Source organism: Tachypleus tridentatus, chromosome 13 (genome assembly GCF_004210375.1).
Source record: "Tachypleus tridentatus isolate NWPU-2018 chromosome 13, ASM421037v1, whole genome shotgun sequence".
Classification (NCBI taxonomy): domain Eukaryota; kingdom Metazoa; phylum Arthropoda; class Merostomata; order Xiphosura; family Limulidae; genus Tachypleus; species Tachypleus tridentatus.
In genome coordinates, this window is record NC_134837.1 from 253,010,870 (window position 1) to 253,029,743 (window position 18,874).

General features: G+C 37.3%; 1 protein-coding gene across 1 annotated transcript in view; it reads right to left on the bottom strand.

The window, feature by feature from the left end:
- The window catches only part of LOC143236651 (glutamate-gated chloride channel-like), a 65,048-nt gene extending 58,424 nt beyond the window's left edge, over positions 1-6,624 (bottom strand). The window contains exon 1 of the mRNA XM_076475024.1: positions 6,103-6,624. The gene's annotated coding sequence lies outside the window, so the exon portion shown is untranslated. The remainder of the gene's footprint in view (positions 1-6,102) is intronic.
- Between the last annotated feature and the right edge of the window lie 12,250 nt (positions 6,625-18,874).

Here is an 18,874-nt window from a genome sequence, read left to right on the forward strand (position 1 = left end):
GGATAAACGTATGAGTAAAAATTAACTAAGTGAGAGTTTTTCTATTTAAAACAAAACGTCGTATTTACCAACTCGAAGTATGATACACCGTGATTGGTCATTCTCCTTCCACACTGGCTGGTCGTAGTTACCAACTCAAAATATGATACACCGTGACTGGTCATTCTTCTTCCACACTGGCTGGTCGTATTTACCAACACAAAATGTGATACACCGTGACTGGTCATTCTCCTTCCACACTGGCTGGTCGTATTTACCAACTCGAAATATGATACACCGTGACTGGTCATTCTCCTTCCACACTGGCTGGTCGTATTTACCAACTCGAAATATGATACAACGTGACTGGTCATTCTTCTTCCACACTGGCTGGTCGTACTTACCAACTCTAAATATGATACAACGTGATTGGTCATTCTCTTTCCACACTGGCTGGTCGAGAACATTACCCTAACCTTACGCGCAGTAACATGAAGTACTATTTTCCGTGACTCATAACAGGTGTCACTTGACATTGAAACTTACAAAGAAACAAAACTATGGTTTGAATTTCGCCGAAAGCTACACGAGGGCTATCTGCGCTAGTCGTCCCTAATTTAGCAGTGAAAGGCTAGAGAGAAGGCAGCTAGTCGTCGCGTCCCACCGCCAACTCTTGTACTTCCCTTTTATCAAAGAATAATGGGATTGAACGTCACATTATAACGCCCCACCGCTGATAGAGCGAGCATATTTGGTGTAACGGAGATTCTAACCTGCGACCCTCGGATTACAAGTCGAGTGCCTCAACCACCTGGTCGTGTCAGGCCAGAGACAAAAGTAAGCTCAACCAACATCAATTCTACAATATTCTTTACAGTTTGTTGTGCGAAACACGTGCGCGTATTAAGTAAAAGATAAAAATAAATGTTAGCCATACAGAAAGAAAAGAAACATATGGCATATTTATATACGACAGTGAAAACCAGTATATTTGGAACAGTTTTCTCGGACTGTGAATGTTAGGGTTCATGGTTTGCGGCCCGTTTCCGCATAATATGAGCTTTGCAGTTTGGAGCCATGGGCTCAGTATAAAGGAGACAATTAAATTTCACAATTTGGTCAGATTCTACTAGCCCAAGAGCTGTCGGGTGCTGTTGACTAGCTAATTCCCATATATCCAACCTGGCGCTCGACTCGTAATCTGTGGGTCGCAGGTTCAAATCCCATTTACACCAAACATACTCGCCTTTCCAGCCGTGGAGGCGTTACAATGTACGATCAATCCCACTGTTCGTTGGTAAAAGAGTAGCCCAAGAATTGGCGGTGAGTGGTGATGACTAGCTGCTTTCTCTGTAGCCTTACACTGCTAAATTAGAGACGGCTAGCGCAGATAGCCCTTGTGTAGCTTTGCGCGAAATTATAAAACAAAGAAACAAAATATTCTATCTGTTCAAAATTAGGGACCGCTATACGAAGACAGTCATTTGTATAGCTTGGTGCGAAAATTCTGGAACAAACAAAGAAACAAATCCCTTGATGTCTTTCGTTGCCCTCTGGTGGTTCAATGGTAAATCTTCGAGCTTACAACACACAAAAAACACAACAAATTTCGATGCTTGTGGTGGGTATAACGCAGGTAGCCCTTTGTGTAGCTTTCTGCTTAATAATCAACAAAACATTTTGTTTGTTAACCCGAACATGTTAATCATGTTTTATAACATGATTTCAAATCCTCTTCTATAATCTACAAATAAACGTCCCCTTTCCGAAATGCCCAGAGCCAGAACGTTCAAAGATATTTTTTAAAGTCCGTGATCAACATAACATTTCTAAAAATCTGCCTTACAATTCAAACTTCCTTTCTTTATTGTAACATTTTCCTATGCGTAAGTTTTTTACTTAAGGAACACCTTTCTCAAAAAAAGGTGTTAGCAGCTGCTTTTAAATTTCCTCAGATTAAATCTAATTGAAAATAATGGTGTGAAGTTCAACAATAAAATAAATGTGATTAGACTTAGAGACGTCTGTTCAATATAGTCAAGTGTGAAAATTACCACGTTGAAATTTATTAAGTAAGGTTTCTCGGCTGTGGCGTGACAATTAGAAGGGTGATCAAAAAAGCAAAAATATAGTTTTGAGAGACGTCCAGCGAAACTGGCACAAGTAACAATTTAATTAGGAAAACAGTGGCGCGCTGAAAAAAAAAAAAAAAGAGTTTTGAAATGTATTTTTTACCGAGCCTGGAGTGCAAATGTTCATTTCACTGCTTTCTTGTAAATGCTAATCCCTTAAACTAATAATACGAGTTTGTTTAACCCGAGAGTGCCAGCGTGGAGGTATAGTGATTCCATTCCATCCGGTGTTAATGCTTGTGAGTTTTTAAATTAGTAACGTGAAATTTAAATCCGGAACTCTCGTGATCACGCAAATCTTCGTTAACTTTGTAGTGACTTACAAGGGGAGCGGAGAGCCTGAAGAGTTTCGACACGTAATTAATTGTTTGTTTTGTTATTACGCATAAAGCTACGCAAAATAACCATCTGTGATCTGCCCACGACGAGTATCGAAACCTAGTTTCCAGAAGTGGGAGTCCACCGACATGCCACTGTGCAACTAGGGGACATTTCAGAAAGGAATAGTTGTATATCCTTTGAATCATATAGCGTGCAAATCGTTCTCAATTCCCAAGGGAAACTTACAAGTATCTATCGATAATACTTCTCAGCTCAAATGCTTAGACGTCTGGGCCTGGCATAGCCAAGCGTGTTAATGCGTGCGATCTCGTAATCTGAGGATCGCGGGTTCGCATCCACGTCGCGCCAAACATGCTCGCCCTTTCAGCCGTGGGGGCGTTATAATGTGATGGTCAATCCACTATTCGTTGGTAAAAGAGTAGCCCAAGAGTTGGCGGTGGGTGGTGATGACTAGCCGCCTTCCCTCTAGTCTTACACTGCTAAATTAGGAACGGCTAGCAGAGATAACCCTCGAGTAGCTTTGTGCAAAATTCAAAAACAAATAAATAAACAAAACGTACACGTCTTATTTTGGGACGTGCAGATAATGACGAATTTAATGAATCTTGGAATAAAAATCCACATAATTTCAAACATTACAACATAGTCATACCACTGTACAAGTGGGGGATAGGGGGGATAATTGTGTGAAATGTGGTTATAAGAAACAATTCCAGCTAGAAATAGCATTCATACGGTTGGGGTATAAGGTGCTGTGGTAATTCTGTCTGGATAATTTCATCAGCAAACTAGTATACCCTGCAACATAGTTTGATTATAACGATAGTAAAAACATATTGTGTATTTAATAAAGTACAATCTGTGCAAATAATCGTGTTAACACTCCTACGAAAAGTGGGGCCTAATAGGCCCCAGAGCAACTTGAAAGGTTATTAATATTAGGCTAATAATTTTGTATTTAAATGAAATTGCCATTTAAATCCATTAATGAATGGATTAACGAGGTTCCCACTGTCCCTATCTACTATCTAGCGAAACCACAGCCAGGGGAACGGGCTTGGAGAAATCAGGACTAGAAACGTCTTTTCGTAGGAGTGTTAATGGAACAACTGACAACGATCGACGAACTTTGAACATAGTTTTTCCAAAGCACTTCATTCTCCTAATGATTCCGTGTATGATCGGGAGAGAGATATTAAAGAGAATCCTGCACGAACTGCTTATGTTTCCAGGAGCTCTCCTTCTATCACTGTCTTATAAACATTACACCCACGTGTACGATATAACCATTGCTGAGATTTTCAATTTCAGATTTGTTGTTCTGAAACGCATCTTTATACGTTGGATCAAGTGAAGAGCTGGCTTTAACTAATATGCATAGAAAATTCAAAAACATGTCGAATGACATCACCAATATATTATTTCTACTTTCTCTAAACGTAGAGTGTTCATTTTTTGTAAGTAAATTATGATGTATTCTAACACTAATGGTGACTTTTAAAATGTATATTTTTTTGTTAATTACACGAAAAAAATGCTTGTTTTCCCTATATGCTAATATTCTGCATCTATATAAATATAACACTACTGTCTGTTGTATGTCCATGTAACTACTCATCTATATAAATATAACAGTACTGTCTGTTGTATGTCCATGTAACTACTTCGCAGGGTGTGGATGGATCTCTACCAAAATCGGTATGGAGGTTCATAACATTAATACAAATTTTCTGCTTTGCATCCTGTGGACTTTATAGTAGTTTTTCTTTTTTATTTCAGGACTACTTCTTCCTCTGTAGATGGATTTTCATCAAATATTACACGAAAATTCATTAGGTTTGTGGGGATATTAAATGCAAATTTTCTGTTATGCATTTTCACTTTGCTGTTTTTATAGGAATTTTTTTATAACTATCTCACCTCCTTTAAATGAATCTGCACCAAATTTAGAATGAAGGTTCATTGGTTCCATAGGAAGATACATTTCAAACCGAAACCTTTGTGATCTTCAGGTAAAGATAAAACAAAATAATCAAATCATTCCAAATAAATAAAAGGAAGCTAACTGGTGTTACGTGAAAAGATCACGTGACGTTACACTTTCTTTCACGTTTTAACAGACTGAACAATATACTTCAGAAGTTAGGATCCTTTCGTTATTGTGGTTATGTTTGTTTGTTTAAATTTCGCGCAAAGCTACGCGAGGGCTATCTGCTCTACCCGTCCCTAATTTTACAGCGTAAGACAAGAGGGAAAGCATATAGTCATCACCACCCACCGCCAACTCTTAGGCTACTCTTTTACCAACGAATAGTGGGATTGAACGTCAAATTATAATGCCCCCTCGAGTAAAAGAGCGCTCATGTTTGGTGCGACAGGAATGAGAACCCGCGAACCTCAGATTACAAGTCGATCGCCTCAACCAACCTTGCCATGCTGGGCCCTATTGTGATTAACAAAATATGAAGTACAACCTACTTATTTCTCAGAATAATAGAATAAACAGTAGTCTGTGTTAACGAATGTTCTTTAGATATCAGACATTTTTTTCTAAATGTACCCATTTCCTGCAATTTTTGTTTTATTTCTTCAACAGCAGCTCCCATATTTACCGGGATAAATTCTACGTATTTCCTGTTAGATGAACTAAATTAAAATTATAGTTTAGAAAAGGTATAATTCCAGTTAAATACATGAAACACGACGATCTTCCATTGTACAGGGTGGCCCGTAAGTCCCTATCCATTCATAAGTTAGCATGTTATATTCAATTACGCATGTATATAAACTTTTTTTCCTTTTTGTCAGAGAAATATGGCCGATTTAAGCCCATTTACACTTGCAAATGTCTCACAGAACACGGCGTCGCTTAATATTACGCAGCGAGAATGAGGGACAGTACACAGATACACTGGATACATAAGATATATGGATGGGTAGGGACTTACGGGCCACCCTGTATATTGTGCCCAGCATGGCCAGGTAGTTAGGGCGCTCAATTTGCAATCTGTGTGTCATAGGTTCGAATCGCCGTCACACAAAACATTCTCCCCCTATCAGTCGTTGGGGTGTTATAATGTCACGGTCAATTCCACTATTAGTTGGTAAAAGAGTAGCCCAAGAGTTGGCGATAAGTGGTAATGACTAGTTGCCTTCCCTGTGATCTACCGCTGCTAAATTAGGGACGGCTAGCACAGGTAGCCCTCGTGTAGCTTCGCGCGAAATTCAATAAAAACAAACACTGTATATTTTGCGGGCTCGTTCTATTTACCACGTTTATGAACTTATACCTCGCTAAAATTTGGGATTCTTTTTCCCGCGATGGATCCAGCAAACAGTCCTGTGTAGCTTTACCATAAAATAAAACGTACGTACAAACATTTTACCACGTTTAAAATGTATGGAAGATTTTAGTTTTAAGATAAATAACTGTACCAAAAAAAGAGAAAGTTTGTTTTTAATTTATTGGCACGCGTTACGGCATAGATCAATTGCTATTTTATTTCATTTCGAGAAATAGGTAAATATAAAAATTATGTTTTCGTTTAATTCTTTAAACTGGAGTTTCTCATAAACATTATTTTAGACGATTCGTGTAGTAGCAAAATAAACGTCTGTTTGGTTAAAAATAAGCACACTATAGACTTACCTTTAAAACTGTTGACAAAACAGCCAAGCCGACTCTCAGAGCTGGGATTCGTGATGGCATAGGTCTGATTGCTTGTGTTGTTCAGAGTGGCCTGGAATGTTTTACCTCGCTTGTCCCTTTGTCGGAATAGCTCTTGCGACAAATAAAGTCAAATCGACCTATTGACTTACGAAGTTTGTGTCAGACGAAGTGAACACCTGGACGTGCGACACAAATATTAACACAAACAAAACTCATGAAGATTTATTTATGCATCACACAAAACTGAATTTTCTATATGTTCTTCATCTGTCTGTAAAATAAGTTAAAACACGATTTTTTTTCTTCTTTTCTTATTCAACAAAAAAATTTTAAGGCATTCAGCAATCTCATAATCAGCTTTAAATTCCTTGAACAGATTACTAGAAGCGAGAAAGGTGAGTTATAATGAGAACTGTTATAAACTTTTAAGACAGCTTCAGACATTTGCTATACAGTTATAAACAGTGGTTTCAAACAAGCAGGAACCGGTTGAAAAGACTGGTGGTGGAGCTTGAATTCAGCTACAGAGGAGAAGACACTAAACATCTATACTGCGTGACATATTACCTTGGCAACAAAGTGGTGTGTGTGTGATCATGCGCACTATTGACTACAGAATAAAAATTGGAGGATTGATATGTGTAGTAGGACGTAACTATTTCCTGCCGTAAGTTTAAATTTGTAATGAGGTTGTGCCACATCGTGTCGTTCATGCTGTGTACTGTTTCCACACTATGATGTTCTAAATTTTACTAAACATTAACATGTTTCTTTCATTTCTGTTTTCTTAGTGTTTAAACTCATTACCAATGTTTCAGTTATCAAATGAATTGCGCTGTTAAAAAATGTAAGTGAATGAATACTTCTCGTTCGTGGGCTCCTAAAGGCGAGTTTGTGTTTTTTCCAAAATGTCCTTTGAAACATTACCGGAAGCAATAACCATTAATTTATTTAAATTGGCTCATACGACTTATATAAAATAAGAGACAATTACTGTTCTTTGAATAGGCACTAGATAGCTAGTACTGTAAATGTATGTTTGATCGATACAGAAGGAAGTCTTGCCAAAACACATATCTGATAGTTGTATAAAATCAGCCTTTCATTTCGTGACACCATTATTAAATTGTTTGTTTTCAATTTCGCACGAAGCTACTCGAGAGCTATCTGCGCTAACCGTCCCTAATTTAGCAGTGTAAGACTAGAGAGAAGGCAGCTAGTCATCTCACCACCCACCGCCAACTCTTGGGCTACTCTTTTACCAATAAACAGTGGGATTGACCGTCACATTATAACGCCCCCACAGCTGAAAGTTTAGTGCGACCGGGATTCGAACCAGCGACTCTCGAATTACGACATTTTTAAAACCAGTCTTTGTGTGTTTTGGTTTACATAAAAAAGGCACTCCAAAATAAACCTCTAGATTTAGTTTGGAAATTTATTGCTAGTCAATGACAAATATTGATAAGTAATTGTAAATCAGTATTTGAGAAAACGATAAAAAAAATCTAAATAAAACATAGCGACGTACTGATTGATTTATATTTGTATGAAAACACATTATACACGAGTTCAAAAAACAATTCAAGGTACATGTTTTTGAGTAGACATGTTATTTTTGTTTTTTTATTTTTTGCGTATTTATTACTGTTGAAAAATATATTTTTAACTGTGATACAATTCAAAATTAATAAAGATACTTAAAATAAGACATTTTTATGTTAATTAAAAATTAAACATACAATTATGTAAAATTGGAAACAAACACGGAGTGTAAATCGACAGATTCACTTTCACCTATATCGTCTCAGAGACCCCTAGTGTTCAGGTATTCAAATCTAAACCTTTCAATCATAGACAGCTAACGAACCAGCATTGCTTCACATCACCAATCTTTTAACCACTTAAAATACCAGGATTATCATCTACAGGTGTGTGTGTGTTTTGTGTTTTTCTTATAGCAAAGCCACAAAAATTTAACTGCTCAGCCCAACGAAAAGAATCGAACCCCTCATTTTAGCGTTTAAAATCCGGAGACATACCGCTTGAATAGCAAGGGGATCACCTACAGATAGAAAAGAGGAGTGTTTTCAGCAGTATCACATCTCAAACTTTGGATCCTTCATTTCTCAAGCAGAAACGTTAACGCCTATGTGTCGTGTTTAAAACATATATTTAAATCACTACCTGATTGAACGTGCTAACTAACTCACTGCCTGACTAAACTAACTAACTTACTCACTGCCTGACTGAAATTGCTAACGAACTCACTGCCTGATTGAACTTACTAACTAACTCACTGTCTGACTAAAGTTACTAGCAAACTCACTGCCTCTTTGAACTTACTAACTATCTCACTACATGATTAAACTTACTAACTAACTCACTGCCTGATTGAACTGACTAACTAACTCGATGCCTGACTGAACTTACTATCTAACTCACTGCCTGACTGAACTTACTAACTCACTGAATGATTAAACTTACTAACTAACTCACTGCCTCTTTAAACCTACTAACTTACTCACTACTTGATTGAACTTACTAACTAACTCACTGTCTCATTGAACTGCCCAACTAACTCACTGCCTAACTGAACTTACTAACTCACTGTCTGATTGAACTTACTAACAAACTCACTGCCACTTTGAACTTACTAATTATCTCACTACTTCATTGGACTTAATAACTAACTCACTGCCTGATTTAACTTACTAACTAACTCACTGCCTGACTGAACTGAATAACTCACACCCTGATTGAACCTGCTAACTAACTCATTGCCCAAATCAATTTACTAACAAAACAACTGTCTGATTGAACTTACTAACTAACTCACTGCAGGACTAAACTTACTAACTAACTGCCTGATTGAGCTTACTAACTAACTCACTGCCTGACTAAACTTACTAGCTAACTCACTGCCTGACTAAACTTACTAACTTACTCACTGCCTCTTTGAACTTACTAACAAACTCACTACCTGACTGAACGTGCTAACTAACTCACTGTCTGACTGAACTTACAAACAAACTCACTGCCTGACTGAACTTACTAACTAACTCACTGCTTGACTGAACTTACTAACTAACTCACTGCCTTTTGAACTTACTAACTATCTCACTACTTGATTGAAGTTACTAACTAACTCACTGCCTTATTCAACTGACTAACTAACTCACTGCCTGACTGAACATGCTAACTAACTCACTGTCTGACTGAACTTACAAACAAACTCACTGCCTGACTGAACTTACTAACTAACTCACTGCTTGACTGAACTTACTAACTAACTCACTGCCTTTTTGAACTTACTAACTATCTCACTACTTGATTGAATTTACTAACTAACTCACTGCCTTATTGAACTGACTAACTAATTCACTGCCTGACTGAACGTGCTAACTAACTCACTGTCTGAATGAACTTACAAATAAACTCACTGCATGACTGAACTGACGAACTAACTAACTGCCTGATTGAACTTACCAACTAACTCACGACCTGATTGAATTTACTAACTAACTCACTGCCTGACTGAACTTACTAACTAACTCAGAGCCTGATTGAACTGAGTAACTAACTCAGTGCCTGACTGAACTGACTAACTAAATCACTGCCTGACTGAACTTACTAAAAAACACACTGCCTCATTGAACTTACTAACTAACTCACTGCCTGAGTAAACTTACTAACTAACTCACTGCCTCTTTGAACTTACTAACTATCTCACTACTTGATTGAACTTACTAACAAACTCTCTGCCTCATTTAAGTTACTAACTAACTCACTGACTGACCGAACTGACTAACTCACTGCCTGACTAAACTTACTAACTCACTGCCTGATTGAACCTACCAGCTAACTCACTGCCTCTTTGAACGTACTAACTATCTCACAACTTGATTGAACTTACAAACTAATTCACTGCCTGGATAAACATACTAACTAACCAACTGCCTGACTGAACTACCTAACAAACTGAACGTGCAAACTAACACACTTCCTGACTAAACTTACTAACTAACTCACTGCCTGATTGAACTTACTAAATAACTCACTGCCTGTCTGAACTTACTAACTAACTCACTGCCTGCCTGAACTTACTAACTATCTCACTACTTGATTGAACTTACTAACCAACTCACTGCCTTATTGAACTGACTAATTAACTCACTGCCTGACTGAACTTACTATTTCACTTACTGCCTGATTGAACTTACTAACCAACTCACAGCCTTATTGAACTGACTAATTAACTCAATGACTCTTTGAACTTACTAACTATCTCACTACTTGATTGAAGTTACTAGCTAACTCACTGCCTGATGGAACTGACTAACAAACTAACTGACAAACTGAACTGAATAACTAACTGCTTATTGAACTTACTAACAAACTCACTGCCTCTTTGAACTTACAAACTATCTCACTACTTCATTGAACTGACTAACTAATTCACTGCCTGACTAAAGTGTTTAACTAACTCACTGCCTGACTAAACTTACTAACTAACTCACTGCCTGACTGGACTGATTAACCCACTGCCTGATTGAACTTGCTAACTAACTCATTGCCCAAATGAATTGACTATCAAACCAACTGCCTCATTGAACTTACTAACTAACTCACTGCCTGACTTAACTTAATAACTTACTCACTGACTGACTAAACTTACAAACTAACTGTCTGATTAAACTTACTAACTAACTCACTGCCTGACTGAACTGACTAACTAACTCACCGTTTGACTAAACTCACTTTCTAACTCACTCTCTAACTGAACTTACTAACTAACTCACTGCCTGGTTGAACTTACTAACTAACTCACTGCCTCTTTGAACTTACTACCTAACTCACTGCCTCTTTGAACTTACTAACTATCTCACTACTTGATTGAACTTACTAACTAACTCACAGCCTGACTGAACTAATTAACTAATTCACTGCCTCTTTGAACATATTAACTATCTCACTACTTGATTGAACTTACTAACTAACTCACTGTCTGACTGAACTTACTAACTAACTCACTGCCTGACTGAACTTACCAACTAACTCACAGCTTGACTAAACTTACTAATTCAAAGCCTGATTCAACTTACTATCTAACTCACTGCATATTTTAACTTGCTAACTATCTCACTACTATATTGACCTTACCAAATAACTTACTAACTGACTGAACTGACGAACTATCTCACTACTTGATTGAACTTACTAACCACCTCACTGCCTGATTCAACTGATTTACAAACTTACTACCTGACTGAACGTGATAACTAACTCATTGCCTTACTGAACTTACTAACTAACTCACTACCTGACTGAACGTGCTAACTAACTCACTGTTTGACTAAAGTTACTAACTCACTGCCTGACTAAACTTACTAACTAACTCACTGCCTGACTGAACTGACTAACTAACTCACTGCCTGACTCAACTTACTAACTCACTGCCTGATTGAACTTACTATCTAACTCACTGCCTGACTGAAATTACTTACTAACTGCCTGCCTGATTGAAGTTATTAGCTAACTCACTACCTGATGGAACTGACTAACAAACTAACTGACAAACAGAACTGAATAACTCGTTGCTTATTGAACTTACTAACAAACTCACTGCCTCTTTGAACTTACAAACTATCTCACTACTTGATTGAACTGATTAACGAACCCACTGCCTGACTGAAGTGTTTAACTAACTCACTGCCTGAATGAACTTTCTAAGTAACTCACTGCCTGATAAAACTTACTTACCCACTGCCAGATTGAACTTACTATCTAACTTACTGTCTTTTTTAACATACTAACTATCTCACTACTTGATTAAACTTACTAACTCACTCACTGCCTGATTGAACTGACTAACTAACTCACTGCCTGTTTGAATATACAAACAAACTCACTGCCTCTTTGAACTTACTAACTATCTCACTATTTGATTGAACTTACTAACTAACTCACAGCCTGACTGAACTTATTAACTAATTCACTGCCTCTTTGAACACACTAACTATCTCACTACTTGACTGAACTTACTAACTAACTCACTGCATGGCTGAACTTACCAACTAACTCACAGCTTGACTAAACTTACTAATTCACAGCCTGATTGAACTTACTATCTAACTTACTGCCTCTTTTAACTTACTAACTATCTCACTACTTCATTAAACTTACAAACTAACTTACTGCCTGACTGAACTGACGAACTAACTCACTGTTTAATTGAACATACTAACTATGTCACTGCCTGACTAACTTATTAACTAACCCACTGCTTCTTTGAATTTACTTACTATCTCACTACTTGATGGAACTTACTAACCACCTCACTGCCTGAGTGAACTGATTTACAAACTTACTACCTGACTGGACTGAACTTGCTAACTAACTCACTGACTTACTGAACTTACTAACTAACTCACTGCCTGACTGAACTCTCGAAGTACCTCACTGCCTGAATAAACTTACTAACTCACTGCCAGATTGAACTTACTATCTAACTTACTGCCTTTTTTAACATACTAACTATCTCACTACTTGATTAAACTTACTAACTAACTCACTGCCTGATTGAATTGACTAACTAACTCACTGCCTGATTGAACTGTCTAACTAACTCACTGCCTGATTGAACTTACTAACTAACTCACTGCCTCTTTGAACTTAGGAACTATCTCACTACTTGGTTGAACTAACTAACTAACTCATTGCCTGACTAAACTTACTAACGAACTCACTGTTTGATTTTACTTACTAACTAACTCACTGCCTGACTGAACTTACTAACTAACTCACTGACTGACTAAACTTACTAACTCAATGCCTGATTGAACTTACTAACTAACTCACAGCTTGACTAAACTTACTAATTCACAGCCTGATTGAACTTACTATCTAACTCACTGCCTTTTTTAACTTACTAACTATCTCACTACATGATTGAACTTACCAACTAATTTACTGCCTGTCTGAACGTACTAACTAACTCACTGTTTGACTAAACTTACTAACTCACTGCCAGACTAAACTTACGAACTACCTCACTGCCTGATTGAACTTACTATCTAACTCACTGCCTGCCTGAACTTACTAACTATCTCACTACTTGATTGAAATTACTAACAAACTCTCTGACTGATTTAAGTTACTAACTAACTCACTGCCTCATTGAACTTACTAACTTATTATTGCCACTTTGAACTTACCAAGTGTCTAACTACTTGATTAAATTTACTAACTATCTCACTACTTGATTAAACTTACTAACTAACTCACTGCCTGATTGAATTGACTAATTATCTCACTGTCTGACGGAACATACTATCTAACTCACAGCCTCCCTGAACTTACAAACTCACTGCCTGATTGAACTTACTAACTAACTCACTGCCTCTTTTTACTTACCAACTATCTCACAACTTAATTGAACTTACTAACTAACTCACTGTCTGATTGAACTTACTAACTAACTCACCGCCTCTTTGAACTTACTCACTCTCTAACTACTTGATTGAAGTTGCTCACTAACACACTGCCTGACTGAACTGACTAACTTACTAACTGGCAAACTGAACTTAATAACTCACTGATTATTGAACTTACTAACTATCTCACTTCTTGATTGAACTGACTAACTAACTCACTGCCTGACTGAACTTATTAACTAACTCACTGCCTGACTGTACTTACTAACTAACTCACTGCCTGATTAAACTGCCTAACTAGCTCACTGCCTAACTGAACTGATTATCTAACTCACTGCCTAACTAAATTTACTTACTTAAACACTGCCTGACTGAACTTACTAACTAACTCACTGCCTGATTGAACTTACTAACTAACTCACTGCCTCTTTGAACTTACTAACTATCTCACTACTTGGTTGAACTTATTAACTAACTCATTGCCTGACTGTACTTACTAACTAACTCACTGCCTGATTAAACTGCCTAACTAGCTCACTGCCTAACTGAACTGATTATCTAACTCACTGCCTAACTAAATTTACTTACTTAAACACTGCCTGACTGAACTTACTAACTAACTCACTGCCTGATTGAACTTACTAACTAACTCACTGCCTCTTTGAACTTACTAACTATCTCACTACTTGGTTGAACTTATTAACTAACTCATTGCCTGACTGAACTTACTAACTAACTCACTGCTTCAATTTACTTATTAACTCACTCACTGCCTGACTGGACTGACAAACCCACTGCCAAATTGAACTTGGTAACTAATTCATTGCCCAAATGAATTTACTATCAATCCAACTGCCTGATTTAACTTACTTACTAACTCACTGCCTGCCTGAACTTACAAACTAACTCACTGCCTGACTAAAATTACTAACTCACTGTCTGATTGAACTTACTAACTAACTCACTGACTGATTGAATTTACTAACTAACTCACTGACTGATTGAACTGACTAACTAACTAACTGACAAACTGAACTTAATAACTCACTGCTTATTGAACTTACTAACTAACTCACTGCATCTTTGAACTTACTAACTATCTCACTACTTGATTGAACTTACGAACTATCTCACTGCCTGACTGAACGTACTAACTAACTCACTGCCTGACTGAACTTACTATCTAACTCACTGCCTGACTAAACTTACTAACTCACTGCGTGATTCAACTGACTAACTGACTCACTGCCTGACTGAACTTATTAAATAACTCACTTCCTCTTTGAACTTACTAACTATCTCACTTTTTGTTTGAACTTACAAACTAACTAACGGCCTGACTGAACTGACTAACTCACTGCCTGATTAAACTTACAATCTAACTAACTGCCTTATTATACTTACTAACTAACCCACTCCCTGACTGAAATTTCTGATTAACTCACTGCCTGATTGGACTTACTAACTAACTCACTGCCTGACTCAACTTACTAACTAACTTACTGCCTCTTGGAACTTACTTACTATCTCACCACTTGATTGAACTTACTAACCAATTCACTGCCTGACTGAACTTACTAACTAACTCACTTCCTCATTGGACTTACTAACTTACTCACTGCCTGACTAAACTGACTGACTCTTTGAACTTAATATCTTTCTCACTACTTGATTGAACTTACTATCTTACCAACTGCCTGACTAAACTGATTAACAAACTCACTACTTGACTCAACGTGCTAACTAACTATCTGCCTGATTGAACTTACTAACTAACTCACTGCCTGACTAAACTTACTAACTAACTCACTGCCTCTTTGAACTTACTAACTAACTCACTGCCTGACTGAACTTGCTAACTGACTCACTGCCTCTTTGAACTTACTAACAATCTCACTACTTGATAGAACTTACTAACTAACTCACTGCCTGATTGAACTTACTAACTAATTCACTGCCTCTTTGAACTTACTAACTACCTTCAATGCCTGACTAAACTTATTAACTCACTGCCTGACTAAACTTACTAACTAACCTACTGCCTGACTAAACTTACTAACTAACTCACTGTATTATTTTCAATCTCCATAAAGTTCGAGACAGCACTTCAATCTAAAATCCTGGGAAATTTCATTATCATTCTTGCAGAAAACCAATTTATTGAAAACGTTAAATTATTGAAAAGATATAGCTTTAATAAATCCTGACCTCGCCGTATATTGTACAGTCTTGAACAATCTTAGTAAACGAATAAAACAAATAAATCTTAAACTTCTGATGAAAGAGGAAAACAAGAATGAATAATTGTGAGGTTAAATTTTACCTTAAAAGCAGATTATTCTACACTAAATTGTTAGAAATTAATCACTCTGTCATTTACATTCCAAAATGTGACGTATTAAAAATGTCGATATTTACCACATGGTGAGTGGGTCTTAGCATGACTGTTGAACATTTCATTCATGTATGGTGGTATAAATAGCTCAGAGCCTCAATTCTTTGGTTCTGAATGAAATCACGAGTGCATCACAGTTATTTCTTTTAATGTCTATGAACAACTTTTAATTGATAGATTAGCTTAACTATTCCCGTCACTGGGATGGATACTTTTCCCAGTTAATAATAGTTGTACTATTGGTCGCTAGATGGCAACATCAGTTTCATTTATTTAACGAACGTTTGTGACTTTTCATTGCACAGAATTATATTTGCCAAAACAGTTTCAATTGAAATTAATAAATAAGTACAAATAACCTAAAAATTATTCAAGGCACCAAGGCACAAACTAGTTATGGAATTGACAGACCTATGTATACGTTATTGATGTCCGAATGTAAAACACTCCAGTTCATTAGTTATAAAAACAATACATTATATAGTGGTATAGTTTTAACTCAGATATCTAGTCAAACTAGGCCTAACAGCTGTATGCGTGTAAAAACAATTACAGTCTCGTTAATGTTTCTTCCATTGGAATTATTGTTTTCGTTAGCACTTTTTGGATTTGTCACTCTTGTTTTAGATTTGTTTTGGTGTTTAACAGTCAGTTGCTATAGTTTGTCCGTTGGAAGGGTTTGTTTTCTGTCTCGCTGGACATTCGTGGTGGGGGAAAAGTACCATGATTGGTGTTAATAAACCGTAGAACAAGCCAATGTCTGTCCGGTACGTTGTTTCTTCGACATTCCAACTTAGTGACATTATTACTTCTCTATGGATTGAACTCTGTGATGTTTCATCAGTTTGCCTTCACCATCTAGGGTTTGTTTGTTTGTTTTTGAATTTCGCACAAAGCTTCTCGAGGGCTATCTGTGCTAGCCGTCCCTAATTTAGCAGTGTCAGACTAGAAGGAAGGCAGCTATTCATCACCGCCAACTCTTGGGCTACTCTTTTACCAACAAATAGTGGGATTGACCGTCACATTATAACGCCCTCACGGCTGAAAGGGCGAGCATGTTTGGCGTGACAGGGATGCGAACCCGCGACCCTCAGATTACGAGTCGCACGCCTTAACGCGCTTGGCCATGCCGGGCCCCACCATCTCGGGACCGATATATGTGTAACTATATTTACAAGTGTTACTGTTGCACAGAAGCTCCTCGGACGTGATAGTTTCCTCCACCAGCACGAAGTGATCGCCATTAATCCTGCTGGTTCCAACTTGAAGCGCACAAACACTCCTGATGACGAAAAAACCACTTGAAATAAAAATGTTAACCTGAAGATAACCTAAGAAGGTCGAAACGTTGTTCTCGGCTTATCAGTAAAAGTGTTAGTACCCATACCAGCCGTTCTGAGATACATGAATAACCACTCGTTTCTTACTATGTGAACTAGGTAATGACATCATTTTGACAACACATTCGGATTATTATCATGTCCTCCATATTGAAGAAGAACATTATTTTTTCCCACTCCGGTCCTCTCACCAGTAACCATCGAGTTCGTATGGACATGCCCATTCTTGTTCTTAACTTTATTTGTATTGACCATTGACCATTTACTTCAGTGTGGATGACCTTTGAAGACGATATGGTCTGCAAGGACATTTCTCTAAGGATTGTGTTACACGTAAATGCTCTTGATGTTTAATATATGGTGATATTGTTAGTGCCTTTATTACAGCGTGTGCTGTCTGTAGTGGTAACCAAAGTGTGTTGCTACGTGCCCACAGTGCCAGTGTTTTGTTTCTCACACATTTTCTCTTTTGGAACCACCCTCTTCCCTTCTATTAGAACCAGTTACTATGGTGAAACCCTCGCCTGTTACAGACATTCCCATTGGTTTTGAACATATCGTTCAAGGGAAGGTCTTTCTCCCATTTACGTAGCCTAACAGAGTTTATCATCATCACCTCTCATCACATGATCAAGTGTCACGGATGGTCCTTGCAGAAGTTCCAGTTCCACTGGACTGTTCCACTATAAAGCCACCAGGAGCTGCTATCTATCTTCACATTTCACCTCTATAGACTACATTCGTTGATAGGTCCATTTCACAAATAAAAATTAACAAGCATTTATTTGTTACATTTTCTTTGGTTTATACAGATGTGTGATGATGAGATAAATACTACTTCCTTGAATTTCTTCTCCAATGCACCAACCTCATTAATGACATGTTTGACTGCACCTTTGTGAAATGTATTAACCTTGAAGGTTCGTGGGAAGTGGCCTTTGAATCACAGTATCCTCCTTTCTGACATAATGACCCATCAGCAGATGAATAATTAGATATGGCACAATCGTATCCATTTTCTCAAGTAGATTTACACCTGAATAACAAACTCATTTTATCGTCTGACAACCTTAACGCTTATAAGGTCAACATGGAAACTTTACTGAGTTATAATGGCAAAATTAAGAAAGGTCACTTTGTATCGTCCTCGTGGATAAAAGACACAACTGATAATTTTGACAATTTCAATTTTAACGATGGAATCAAAGGCTGACACATGTGTAGCCAAACAGTCAACATGATCATTAGTCTACATTGAAACATCTTTCCACAGATAAAGTTCTTGCGTAATGTTGTAAGTTTAAAACTGCAACTCATATGAAGTAAAGATCCGTTTTATATTATATCAAATGATAAATCAGGATTCAACATTGTACTACAACATGTTTCTATTTATAGTATAAAAGTCAATATCAGCTCGTCAGCCGTTCTCTCACATGCTAAAGCATTTCAGAAAGGTTTGTTCATTTGAAATTTAGTACAAAGCTACACAGTGAACTATTTGTGCTCTGCCCACCACGGTATCAAAACCCGGTTTCTAGCGGTGTGAGTTGTTATTGTTTTGAATTAAGCACAAAGCT